Source organism: Bufo bufo, chromosome 5 (genome assembly GCF_905171765.1).
Source record: "Bufo bufo chromosome 5, aBufBuf1.1, whole genome shotgun sequence".
In the NCBI taxonomy this organism is placed as follows: domain Eukaryota; kingdom Metazoa; phylum Chordata; class Amphibia; order Anura; family Bufonidae; genus Bufo; species Bufo bufo.
In genome coordinates this window covers 88,829,696-88,844,065 of record NC_053393.1, presented here as the reverse complement: position 1 = coordinate 88,844,065, position 14,370 = coordinate 88,829,696, and the positions used below count along the sequence as shown (strand labels likewise).

Here is a 14,370-nt window from a genome sequence, read left to right as displayed (position 1 = left end):
CTCATCATTAGCCCCATATGCCTCTCATCATTAGCCCCATATGCCTCTCATCATTAGCCCCCCAAATGCCTCTCATCATTAGCCCCCCAAATGCCTCTCATCATTAGCCCCCCAAATGCCTCTCATCATTAGCCCCCCAAATGCCTCTCATCATTAGCCCCCCAAATGCCTCTCATCATTAGCCCCATATGCCTCTCATCATTAGCCCCCCAAATGCCTCTCATCATTAGCCCCCCAAATGCCTCTCATCATTAGCCCCCCAAATGCCTCATCATTAGCCCCATATGCCTCTCATCATTAGCCCCCCAAATGCCTCTCATCATTAGCCCCCCAAATGCCTCTCATCATTAGCCCCCCAAATGCCTCTCATCATTAGCCCCCCAAATGCCTCTCATTATTAGCCCCCATATGCCTCTTATCATTAGCCCCCTTATGCCCCCAGCAGCCACATATTTTATAAAATAAAAAATCACTTACCTCTCCTGCTCCTGGACGCCGCCTGCCTCTCCTCAGTCGACTGTGCTCTGAACTGGCGCACACAGCGTGAGGTCACAGAGCGCCCTCACGCTGTGCGCAGCCCTGCACAGCCGACAGCCGAGGACCAGGAAGTGGTAAGTACAGAGCGTTCACCACTTCCTGGTCTCTCGGTTCTAATGAGCGCTTCTATAATGGAAGCGCTCATTAGTATTCACCTGGGGGAATCAGGGGGGGGGGCAACCGGGGGGGGGGGGCGATTGCCCCCCCTCGCCCCCCCTAGCGACGCCACTACAACTAAACCTGTTCTACCTTTTTACCATTTGATAAATGACCAAAATAGAGTGTCACAAACTTCTGTGCCTGTGTCAAACAGAATCCATTCTGATTTATGCATGTCTGTCTCTATTTGTCCATCTATATCAGACCCAAATTTCTTCCTGGCACACACGCAAAAAGACTGAAGAGGAAGGTTACAGTGAGATGTTGGATATACAAGTCTCATCCCACCACCATGAGCTCCACTGCTATGGAATAAGTAGAATAATCAGAGAACGAGAGAGCTATTTGGCGGCCCATATACAAACACAGATTTCACTGTAGAATGTAGACATGCTGCAGTAAGATGACGCCAGGCGCGCCTCTCCCGCCACTATGCCTCTTGCCGCGCTCTTTAGCTGTGACATCACCGCTCAGGGGAAAGCTGGGTAATGAGAGAGCTCTCCGGACAGTGCGGGAGCGCGCATTTCATTGCGAACAGGAAGAAATCCGTAGACACACACGCAGTGAGTCAGTCTACGGATTATGCCTGACAACGGAAGACGTCCTCAATGTTTGGGCGTAATAAGAACGTAGCAAACGCAGAATAGAGGACGGATTCGGAGGATTTAGGAACTACTTTTAAATAGACAATATATTACCCATTTGAAGTTTAAGGCCCCTTTCACACGAGCGAGTTTTCCGCGCGGATGCCTTGCGGGAGGTGAACGCACAGCATCCGCACAGAATCCTGACCCATTCATTTCTATGGGGCTGTTCACATGAGCGGTGATTTTCACGCATCACTTGTGAGTTGTGTGAAAATCGCAGCATGCTCCTCTTTGTGCGTTTTTCACGTAACGTAAGCCCCATAGAAATGAATGGGGTTGCGTGAAAATCGCAAGCATCCGCAAGCAAGTGCGGATGCGGTGCGATTTTCACGCACGGTTGCTAGGAGATGATCGGGATGGAGACCCGATCATTATTATTTTCCCTTATAACATGGTTATAAGGGAAAATAATAGCATTCTGAATACAGAATGCATAGTAAAACAGCGCTGGAGAGGTTAAAAAAAACATTGATCGCGATGCCGGCATCTCCTTCTGTCCCCTTTACTGAATAGGACCTGTGGTGAGCATTAATTATAGGTCAAGGACCTTTGATGACGTCACTCCAGTCATCACATGGTACGTCACATGATCTTTTACCATGGTGAATCACTGCGAGCTGGTGTACATTTCAGCTATAACTTATGCCTATCTCTGGCACAGCCTGACAGACGCACACACTGCAGGCAGGTCTTAGCCCCTTGGCTGCCAAGACATCAGCAATCCGTAATCTCAGACGGAAATGGCTTGAACGGATGAAAAATTATGCAACAGGATCCGATTTCTTACTGGATCCTGTAAAAAAAAAAAACGTATCCTATGCATAAGGCCTCATGCACACCGCTGTTGTTTTGGTCCGCATCCGAGCCGCAGTTTTGGCGGCTCGGATGCGGACCTATTCACTTCAATGGGGCCGCAAAAGATGAGGACAGCACTCTGTGTTCTGTCCGCATCTGTTGCTCCGTTCTGTGGTCCGCAAAAAAAATATAACCTGTCCTATTCTTGTCCGCTCTTGCGGACAAGAATAGGCAGTTATATTAAAGGCTGTCTATGCAGTTCCGCAAATTGCGGAACACACACGGACGCCATCTGTGTTTTGCGGATCCGCGATTTGCGGACCGCAAAACACACAAAGGTCGTGTGCATGTAGCCTAACTGATGCAACAGGATCAGAAGAATGGAAAGCTAGATGGTAATGTAAATGCACCCTAAGGCCCCTTGCAGACGAGCGTGTGCGGATTAGGTCTGGATGCGTTCAGTGAAAACTGCGCGATTTCACAAACAAGTACATTCAGTTTTGTTTGCGATCACGTTCAGTTTTTTCCGCGCGAGTGCAATGCGTTTTAATGTGTTTTGCACGCGCGTGATAAAATACTGAATGTCTCTTAGCAACCATCCATGAAAATCGCATTGCATCCTCTGAAACCTCCCCCCGAATTACAAATCTTCCACCAAAAACGACCTGCTAATGATTTTTCCGCCGTTGATTTCGGCGTGTGAACTCAGCCTAAGGCCCCTTTTACACAAGCGAGTATTCCGCGTGTGTGCAATGCGTGTTGCAAAGCACCCGCACCGAATCCGGACCCATTCATTTCAATGGGTCTGTGTACATGAGCGTTGGTTTGCGTGAAAATGCCAGCATGCTCTATATTCTGCATTTTTCACGCAACGGTGGCCCCATTGATGTGAATGGGTCTGCGTGAAAAACACATTGCATCCGCAAGCAAGTGCGGATGCAATGCGATTTTCACAGACGGTTGCTAAGAGATGTTGATAGTAAACATTCAATTTTTTTTTATCACGCGCGTGCAAAACGCATTCAAACGCATTGCACTAGCGCAGAAAAAACTGAACGCGGTCGCAAACAAAACAGAATTTACTTGTTCGCGAAATAGCGCAGTTTTCACTGAACGCATCTGCAACGCATCCGGACCTAATCCAGACACGCTCGTCTGCAAGGGGCCTAAAAGTGAAAAGTGTGCAAATAAGCCCACAGAATCACAACGCCCTATTTTGCATCATTTTGAAACCAGAATTCTGGAGCGTAGGGCGTGACAACCCCCCCACCCATCTATTAGACGGGATTATTATCTGCCTGACTCTCCATGGCGCCTCTAGTCCCTCAACCCTGTGTAATATGGTGGTGCTTTATAACCACAGGGTGATAACATCCATAATTCCTACATGTTTTAGGGTACATTCGCACTTGCGGCAGAGTGATCCGGCAAGCAGTTCCGTCGCCGGAACTGCCTGCCGGATCAGTCAAAACGTGTGCCAACTGATGGCATTTGTAAGACTGATCAGGATCCTGATCCATCTTGCAAATGTATTGAAATGCCGGATCCGTCTTTCCGGTGTCCATTTATTTTTTTCACATTTTTTTTCGGTCTGCGCAGATCCGGCATTCCGGTATTTTGAATGCCGGATCCGGCACTAATACATTCCTATGGACAAAAAAAATGCCGTCTCCCGCATTCAGGCAACTGTTTTTTGGGCCGGAGATAAAAAAGACTGAACTGAAGACATCCTGAACGGATTGCTCTCCATTCAGAAGGCATGGTGATATAACTGATCAGTTCTTTTCCGGTATTGAGCCCCTAGAACGTAACTCTATGCCAGAAAAGAAAACCCGCTAGTGTGACAGTGGCCTTACATAAACCAGACACATATAACCCGTGTGTGAACCAGTCTTGTCAGGCAGGCTGCACAGCCCCCATCATGAGTCTGCTGTGTGGATTTAGCAGAATGTAGGATATCCTGTCAGGGTGCTGGGAGGGGAGTAGTGAGGGAGGGAGTAGGGAGTAGGGAGGAGAAGATTTCTCTCAGCTCAGCACACAACACACTGACTACAGGAGCTGACATCGCCCGGCTGGTGTACAGAGGTGGGTGCCTGGGTTCTGGCCTCTATATACACGGGTTGTGTTGGGTGCTGGGTGGTGTAGATGATCCACATTTACTCTCTGCAGTCGTGTGTCTGTGGGAGCAGAGCTAAATAAGGAAGGGCCCAGTGAAACGTTTTGGGTCACTGCTAATTTAAGTACTGCCATAGTAATGCCTCACACGGCACTGTGCGCAGTATGTGGGTGTGTGTATGTATATCTGTCTTCCATGCATACAGTATTTACTGTGGGGCTTTGTGACAGAATTGTTGACACAAGGTTTGGCCCATTCTTCTCACTGTCTGTACAGAAGAAAAAGTTTTTTGTGAGCAGCTGAACGTCGTGTCCGTGTTACGTACGTATTCGCATGCTGATGGTAGACGCATCTTATCCTCTAGGATTTACATAAAAGCAAATGGTGAAGTTTAGATTTTCTACACAACACAAGGGCCAAGGTTTATCGGCCATGTGTGCTAGGCCTCTGCCAGATCCCTCTTGACTATAATAGGATCCAGCTGTGATCATCTGTTAACAGAAATGTGAACCCAGCTTTAGGGCCCATTCACACGACCGTAGTGCCGCCGTGCTCTTCATTGTGGACCACAAAACGCCGTCGTGCGAAACACTGGCACCGGCCATGTGAACTCCAGGTTGCGGTGCTGATCCAATGACTTCAATGAGTCAGTGATCTGCAAGGTAAGACAAGTCCTATGTAGTGTTGAGCGAACTTGTGTTTTAACTTCAGCGTCTAAAGTTCGGGTTCGGGTTATGAAGAATCGCGTTATGGATTCCGCTACCACGGACCATCACGGAATTTAGAATGCATAACACGATTCTTCGATAACCCGAACTTTAGACGCTGAACTTAAAACACAAGTTCGCTCAACACTAGTCCTATGTTTTGCGGCACAGACATGGAAGCCCTTCTGTGGGCTTCTGGATCCATGCCTCCGCACCGCAAAAGATTGGAAATGTCCTATCTTTCGCTGTATTGAAGTCAATGGGTCCAGATGGCGATGCAGAATTCACATGCCAGTGCCTGCGTCTGGTCTGCAGCACGGGCATGGCGGCACTGTGGTTGTGTAAATGGATCCTTAGAGGGATTCTCTAGGAGAGACTTAGGTCCCTTTCACCCAAGCGAGTTTTCCGTGCGGGTGCAATGCGTGACGTGAACACATAGCACCCGCACTGAATCCTGACCCATTTATTTCAATGGGTCTGTGTATATGAGCGTTGTTTTTCACGCATCAGTTCTGCGTTGCGTGAAAATCGCAGCATGTTCTATATTCTGCGTTTTTCACGCAGCCCTGGCCCCATAGAAGTGAATGGGGCTGCGTGAAAACTGATGGTTGCTAAGAGATGTTGTTTGTAAACATTCCGTTTTTTATCACGCGCGTGAAAAACGCATCAAAACGCATTGCACCCGCGCGGAAAAAACTGAACACCTAAACGCAACCGCAGACAAAACTGACTGAACTTGCTTGCAAAATAGTGCGAGTTTCACTGTATGCACCCTGAACGCCCTCGGACCTAATCCGTCACACTCGTGTGAAAGAGGCCTAAGGCTGGTTTCACACGGGCGTTGCGGATTGGGGCCGGATGCGTTCAGAGTGCGTTCAGTGAAACTCGCACTATTTTGCAAGCAAGTTCAATCAGTTTTGTCTGCGGTTGCGTTTAGTTGTTCAGTTTTTTCTGCGCGGGTGCAATGCGTTTTGATGCGTTTTTCACTCGCTTGATAAAAAACTGAATGTTTGCAAACAACATCTCTTAGCAACCATCAGTTAAAAAAGCATTGCATCCGCACTTGCTTGTATGGGGCCAGGGCTGCGTGAAAAACGCAGAATATAGAGCATGCTGCGATTTTCACGCAACACAGAACTGATGCGTGAAAAACAACGCTCATGTACACAGACCCATTGAAATGAATGGGTCAGGATTCAGTGCGGGTGCTATATGCGTTCACGTCACGCATTGAACCCGCGAGGAAAAATCGCTCGTGTGAAAGGGGCCTAATAATGGTTGTGCTCCTGAGGACTGTAGACACTGCACTATAGAGATTGACTAATACCATTTTCTTGGGTATTAAGGCACGCCACTACCTTTACATTGAGGCTGCACAGTGAACGTTGGCCGAGCAATGGGTGTCACAGCCAAGATTGAGGCCCTAGGCCGAGGCTACGCAGCATTCACATGACTGTGTCTGTGACAAGACAGTCAGTGTTTCATCAGTGAAGGGTCCATGTTTGGTCCGTATGTCTATTCTTTGCCTTCCGTATGCTATCTGTTTGCCATGTGCACTGCTAGGCTGAAGAGGAGAGTTCCAGAGCATCTTCTACCAATGGTCATAGAAAATCACTGACAGAACATGGATGCCATCTGTGTTCTGTCAGCGCTTTTCCCCGACCCATAGACTTTAATGGGAGTTTTTGGTCTGCAAATCTGACTAAAGTCCTGCATGGCCCTATCGTTTTTACACTAACCCACAATCGGTGTAATACCACTGATGTGGGAATAAACATATTAAAGGGGTTGTCCACTTTTTTTAGATTGATGACATCCTCAGGATAGGTCATCCATATCAGATCGTTGGGGGTCCGACACCTGGCACCCAGTATGAGCCCTGCCTTCTCCTCGCCGTTACAACTGCAGCGGTGAGCAGTGTAATCAAATCTCAGCCGCAACATTCACTTCAATAGGACGGCTCTGTAGTATTCACTTGAACATGAAGGAGCCGTCCTATTGAAGTGAATGGGACGGCTGAGGTGTAAGACGCTGCTCACCGCTGCAGTTGTGATGGCGGGCAGGAAAACAGTGAAGAGATGGCAGCACTTCTACAAGCACTGCTGTGCCTTCAAACTGCCGATCAGCGCGGGTACCGGGAGTCGGACCCCACCAATTTGAGATGGATGACCTATCCTGAGGATAGGTCTCAATATAAGAAAGCCCCTTTTAAAGTCAATAGATCCATGTGTTGGCCGTGGAGAACACGGATAGCACGTGTCCCTGATCCACTGACATGTGAATGAGGCCTTATCAGCGCAGATAAGAAGCGGTGGGAAGTCACCGTGGCTTTCCAGTTATACCAGACAACTAAAGGTGGTCATACATGTTAGGTGGCTTAGATGCAATAGGGCCTCATTCACATTTCTGTTTTTCGCTCATTTTCTGCTGGCAGCGCACATGCCCATTGATTTTAATGTGTCTGTTCATATATCAGTAGTTTTGTACTGATTGTGGGTCAGGGAAAAAAAATCACAAAGAAATGCATTAGGCCTCGTTCACACGTCAGTGATTTTCATCCGTGAGCCAAAACCAGGATTGGAGCCTCGACAGACATAAGGTATAATGGAAAGATCTGCACCTGTTCTGTGGTTTTGACTTACACCTGGTTTCGGCTCACAATCACTGATGAAAATCACTGACCAAATAAATCACTGAATTGTGAACCAGGCCTTACTTTGGTCCGTGATGCAGACCAAACACGCCCATTAAAGTCTACGGGTCCGTGTGAAAAACCACTGAATATACGGACGGCATCTGTGTTTGGACCTTTTCTCAATGACCACTGATAGATGCTCTGGAAATTAATTTTCAACTGAACATTGTCCATGGAATACAGATGACACACCGAGGGTAAAAAAACGGACACACGGATTCTTCACAGATGAAACAAAGACCAATTTTTGTCATGAACATCAAATGGACACGGCGAATGAGGCCTCAGTGTTTGGTCAGTATTTGATCAGTGATTTTCATCGGTGGTTGTGAGCCTAAGGGCTCATGCACACGACCGTGTGCTGGCCGTGCCGTGCATTGGGGACCTCAATTTGCGGTCCCCAATGCACGGCAACATCCGTTCGGCGGCCTCAGACAGATTTGGACCCATTCAACTTGAATGGGTCTGTGATCTGTCCGCACCGCCAAAAAGTAGTGCATGCACTTCTTTTTTGTGGTGCAGAGGCACGGACAGAAAAGCCACGGAAGCACTCCGTAGTGCTTCCGTGGGCTTCCGTTCCGTGCCTCCGTTCCGCATCTCCCAGATTGCGGACCCATTGAAGTGAATGGGTCCATGATGCGGAAGGCACACGGCCGGTGCCCATGTATTGTGGACCAGCCGTATGCGGGCCGCAATACGGCCTCGGGGGGCACACGGTCGTGTGCATGAGCCCTAAACCAGGTGCGGGTCAAAAACACAGCACAAGTGCAAATCTTTCCCTCGTATATGATCTCTGTGGAGGCTCCACTTGTGGTTTTGGCTCACAATCACTGATCAAACACGCTGAAAATGGATTTCCAGAACGTCTCCTACCAATGGTCCGTGAAAAGGTACTGGCGGATCGCGATGCCGTCCATGTTATCAGAGGTTTTTCATGGACCCATAGACTTCAATGGGCGGTCTGCATCACGGATTAAAGTAGGGCATGCTCTGTGATTTTTCCATTGTGTGAATAGACATACTAAAAATCAGCGCGTACATGTGCTGTCCGTGGAGAACACAGAGAGCACACATCCGTGATTCACTCAATGGGAACAAGGCCAGACTGTAAAAGCGTCCGTAAAGTGTACCGCCAGGGATACTCCCCCCTCCTGATCTGGCATTGAGTTTGGAGAGGTGCGATGGTAGGTTTTGTCCACGGGTTCTATTGCAGGGACGTTTTCAGCTCTGATACCAAATTGGACAAGAGGGTGCCCTGAGGTTGAAATACTCAGCAGAAAAACAAGGATAGGCCATGAATATCAAAATCTTGGAGAACCCCTTTAAGTAGTTCCGCTTATGTAGTATAATTGAGAAATAGTGAGCTACATTATAACTGATAAGTAATCTGTTCATTCATGATGCTGTCATTTTACGACACGGAAAAAGACACCTCTGTGATTTATTTATGACTCGCTTCGGGAATTTAGAGAGTGTCTCAAAACCTCCGGACTTTTGGAGTGACTATGACTCATTTATTTCCATGAGGAGATTTGTGTTTGTGCTATCATGACGGTGCTGAGGTCACTGCTGGCTTTCGGATTTCTATATAATGGGACTGATCTAGGAATCAGGACTGTTGTTCTTGACGGCACTTACAGGGTGATCTGTAGCCTGGAGTAATACGAGAGCTCGTGGGCCTAAGGTAAGTCCGTTATAATGGAGTTGTGTCTCACAGCGGTTCTCCTGTTGGATTTGGGAGTGATATAATTATAAAGGCGGCCAGTGATGGTTCTCTTTACAGCAGCCTATACTCTGCGTCTGGTGTTCGAGACGTAGGTTGTTGTGAAGTGTTATAGGACTTAAAATTACTGAAAACCGCAACGCAATTATTGCATGGATCGCCGCATGGGATAAGTAATGTGTTGATAAAGCCAATGGAGATAGAAAATTAGGGCTCATGCACACAAACGTATTTTGTTTCCGTGACTTTTTTTTTTTTGCGGACCGTATGCGGAACCATTCATTTCAATGGGTCCGCAAAAAACACAGAAGTTACTGTGTGCATTCCGTTTTCGTATCTCTGTTCCGCAAGTAGGTAGAACATGTCCTATTATTGTCTGCATAATGGACAAGGATAGGACTGTTCTATTAGAGGTCAGCTGTTCCGTTCCGCAAGATACGGAATGCACACGGACGTCATCCGTAGTTTTTGCAGACCGCAAAATACATACGGTCATGTGCATGAGCCCTTAAAGGGAACCTGTCACCAGTTTTATGGTGTCCTAACTAAGGGCAACATAAATAAGTGACTGATTCTCTTAGCAAAATGCTGGGTCACTTTCTTTAATTGACCCAGTCAATCTGCCAACATCTTGTATTGAAAAGCTCCAGCTCATAATGATGAGTCCTGAATATTCATGAGCTCCTGACTCTCCCTGCCTACCTTCTGCTGATTGACAGTTATTTTCTATATGAATCAGCAGCAGATGGGCAGGGGAGTGGCTACAGCTCTGAATTAAATATACGCTGGACTCACTGACATCACGCTGGACTCAAATCAGCTCATTAGCATGCGGCATCTTTGTGTGTATATTATGAGGTAACCATCTGTCACACCAGTAAGTGAATACATCTAAGGTACTTTTTAGTAGTTAATGATTGCATATAATTAGTTAGATTATAACTGACAGGTTCCCTTTAAGTAGAGATGAGGGAATAAATTCTAAATTAATCATATTTGTTACAAATTTCCCCTAAAATTTGGATTCTAGTAAGTCTGAAACTTTTACAATTCATTTCAGACAATTCAGTAAAAACGACAGCCATCGTATTAAAGGTCAGCAGAAGAAGGCATCTGCCGCCTTAAAGGGATCATTTTTGGACCATTTTTGTATGAAAAAACAAAACAAAAAACCTGGCACTGCAGTGAGTTATTGAATCGTCTACCATCTGTTTAGCCATAGCCATATACAGTATGTCACTTTGACATTAATAATGCTGTTTTGGTGTAAAAGAGCTTGAAAGTGGTTGGCTACAGTCCTAGGAGACCCCCGAGAGTCATACAGGACCCTTCTTTGTAATTGGGGCTCTTTTATTTATTTCGGACCGAATAGAATCTGATGGCTGATGCATGCGAATTGGATGTGAAATGAATTTCAAGAAACACGTTTACCTTTAAGTAATTACGTTGGCCCACTAAGGGTACATGCACACGGGCGAAGGTTGATAAACAGAAGTTCCTCACCAAAATCTGCATGTGCTACTTCCGTTTTTTGTTGCGAATTTGATGCGCATATGCGTTAGATCTCACCCTTGCATTGCAAAGGGTGAAATTTTCACACAAAAAATAAACCAAAAATGCACGAACAATTGACATGCTGCGAATTTCTAAATCTGCACGGTTACATGAGAGTAGACAAATCCCATTCACTTTGCTTGTACTGCATTAGGCCTCCTGCACAGAAACATGTGCGCCCCGTGCTGCAAAATGCGGGCTGCAAAATCACGAACACTGACCGTGGGGCAGCCGCAGTGGATCGCGGACCCATTCACTTTAATGGGTCGGCGATTCGGCCGTTCCGCAAAAAGATAGGACATGTTCTATCTTTTTTGCGGAACGGAAGTACGGGACGAAACCCCACGGTAGCACTCCGTAGTGCTTCCGTAGGGTTCCATTACGTGCTTCTGTTCCGCACCATTCCGCATCTCCGGATTTGCGGACCCATTGAAGTAAATGGGTCCGCATCCGTGATGCGGAATGCCCACGGAACGGCGCCCGTGTATTGTGGATCCGTTCGTGTGCAGGAGGCCTTATGCTGTGGTTTTTTCCGCACCAAAATCTGCAATGTGTGCGGGTAGCCTAAGACTTGAGCTGGCACCAGGAATGGTTTTTCTGGCTCCTAGTACATGATATTATGTCCAGTCGTGATGAAAAAGACCTTGTGTTTTCCTCTATAACACTGCTATAAAGAGGAATTGTCCTGCCCGTGCAGCGTGACAATCAGTTGTAAAATGAATGGAGTAGATGTCTTGTGTGAGGAACAATTCTAGCAATAAGGACAGTACAATAGAACAATTGCGGGGGCGTGAGTCCTGCGAGGGTCCGCCCCTGTGGCATCTTGGCATTCACACTGGTACTCAGATAGAAACCTGCAGCAGGAACTCGCAGCCGTCCTCACCTCTCAGGTTCTGGGTGTTCTGCGAGTGTCATTGCTGCTCAGTACCTAGACAATCTGCTCCTAAAATAAAATAAGTCACCTTTAATTGCTATGGTTATTTTTGTGCTGATTTATTTAACTTCATTTTTTCCTTAAATTAAGTCAATTTTCTGTATAGTCTTCCTTAAATCTGTCACCTAGAGTCCTTATAGCACTTCATACCTTCTTTCCATATGTTTTTCTTTTTCTTTGGAGCTGGTATTATATCTTCATAAAATCCACATGCTAATGAGGCATTAAGGTGTCCTGAGGGGCGATATTTTCATTCAAAGGTGCCCAGGAACGCCCCCATCGAGTGCCAGGGCCCTCCCCCCTACATGGCCCAAGCACGCCTCTCCTCCCCTCAAACACTACGCCCCCAGCAGCGTCGTCAAAGCCCCCTCGCTACGTCACTAGCAGCCGATAACAACGCCCATCCTTTCCCTTCAGCATAGCCAACAGGAGCAGTGCCGAATACTGGCTGCGCTCTTCCAGTTCAACTCAGGGAATCAGCTTCAACTGTTTTGCTGGGCATGCGCCAAATCCAGTGACGTTTACGGCGCATGCCCAGTGAAACAGTTGAAGCTGATGCCCTCAGTTGAACTGGAAGAGTGCAGCCAGTTTCTGGGCACCTTTGAAAGAGAATAATGCCCCTCAGGGCACCTTAATGCCTCATTAGCATATGGCTGATAGTGTATTTTATGAAGAGACAAGCAGAAGGACTCTGCTTCGCACGGGTATATTTCATCTATTTCATTTAATGTTTGTGTGTGTGGTTAAAACATATCGACAGTATCCCCCATAACAGTGACCTCTACAGCACCCGGCCCCACTGTCTGCTGAGCTGTGTATCTAATCCTATCCTGTGTGATACTGCCTGCTGAGCTGTGTATCTAATACTATCCTGTGTGATATTGTCTGCTGAGCTGTGTATCTAATCCTATCCTGTGTGATACTGTCTGCTGAGCTGTGTATCTAATCCTATCCTGTGTGATACTGTCTGCTGAGCTGTGTATCTAATCCTATCCTGTGTGATACTGTCTGCTGAGCTGTGTCTCTAATCCTATCCTGTGTGATACTGTCTGCTGAGCTGTGTATCTAATCCTATCCTGTGTGATACTGCCTGCTGAGCTGTGTATCTTATCCTATCCTGTGTGATACTGTCTGCTGAGCTGTGCATGTCGTTGTGTAGCCTTAGCCTAAAGCTGACCTACAGCAGTGGAGAAAAATGGCTGGGTTGTTATGGAAACCTGGAGTAAAACTGTGTGTATGTGGAGACTAAGAGCATGCGAGCTTCTATTGGCTGATAAGGGATATGTGACCGTGTGCATGGCAGTTGGGGGTTTGTATTGGCTAATGCAGGACGGTACGTTCTAGAGAGCTGAGACCCGGTCTAAAACCTTCCCGGACACCTGATGTACCTGTGTGCCAAATTTGGTGAAGATCGGTCCAGTCATTTGATCGTGCATAAAGAACAGACAGAAACTAATTTTTATACATATAAGAGATATGATACTAGCAGAAGGACCCGGCTTCCCACGGGTATACCCCACCCCTTAGTGAACTCCACAGTCCCTTTCCCCTTAACACTGACCCCACCACAGTGCCCCGCCTCCTTAAAATGGGAACTCAACAGCAGCCCATCCCCTTAACTTTGACCTTTACAGCACCCCACTCTCTTGGCATTGACCTCCTCAGGGGCCTGCCCCCTTAACAGTGATCTATATAGCACCTTAACACTGACCTCCATAGGGTACCGTCCCCTTATCTGTGTCCTTCACTGTTCCATGCCCCCTAACAGAGACCTCCACAGCGACAGTCTCTTTAACAGTGACTGCCACAGTACCCCGTTCCCTTAACAGTGACCTAACAGTACCCTGCTGACTTAACAGTGACCTCCACAGCAGCTGTCCCTTTAATAGAGGCCCCTGCCCCTTGGCAGTGACCTCCACAGCAGCTGCCCCTTTAAAAGTGGCTCCTGCCCCCTCACAGTGACCTCCACAGTGGCCGCCCCTTTAAGGCTAAGGTTACACGACGCACCAATTTTTTATAATGATAGGCTATGGTGTTGCACTGCGACATGCTGCGACTGCGACACGACACTCGCTAAAAATCCATCTAAGATGGATTTTTCTGTGATTGTAGCCTCACAGTCGCAGCATGTTGCATGCCGCAGTGCAACACCATAGACTATCATTATAAAAATTGCCGTGCGACATCAATGTCGCAGTGTAGTTGTGCCCTATATGTCGTGCGACATATTATCAAGCAACACATGTCGTCGTGTAGCCCTAGCCTAAAGCTGACCTCCAGCAGTGAAGAAAAATGGCTGTTTTATTATGGCAACCTGGAGTAAAACTGTGTGTATGTGTAGACTAAGAACCTACGAGCTTCTATTGGCTGATAAGGGACATGTGACCGTGTGTATGGCAGTTGGTAGTGATGATTGAGCATGCTCGGCCGAACACCATCTCGATGGCAATGCTCGAGTCTCCGCCCGCACTTTTCTTGGCTGCTACGCAGACAAAAAAACATG

The 14,370-nt window shown here is 47.2% G+C and overlaps 1 protein-coding gene across 2 annotated transcripts in view; it reads left to right on the top strand.

Annotated features, from left to right (window-relative positions):
- Nucleotides 1-4,129: 4,129 nt before the first annotated feature.
- CPNE3 (copine 3) overlaps nt 4,130-14,370 on the top strand; it is an 83,878-nt gene continuing 73,637 nt past the window's right edge. The window contains exon 1 of one of the 2 annotated variants that reach the window (XM_040431877.1): nt 4,130-4,223. The gene's annotated coding sequence lies outside the window, so the exon portion shown is untranslated. Of the gene's footprint in view, nt 4,224-4,265; nt 4,375-14,370 lie in introns of those variants that run through there. The other variant, XM_040431878.1, reaches the window with a different exon arrangement.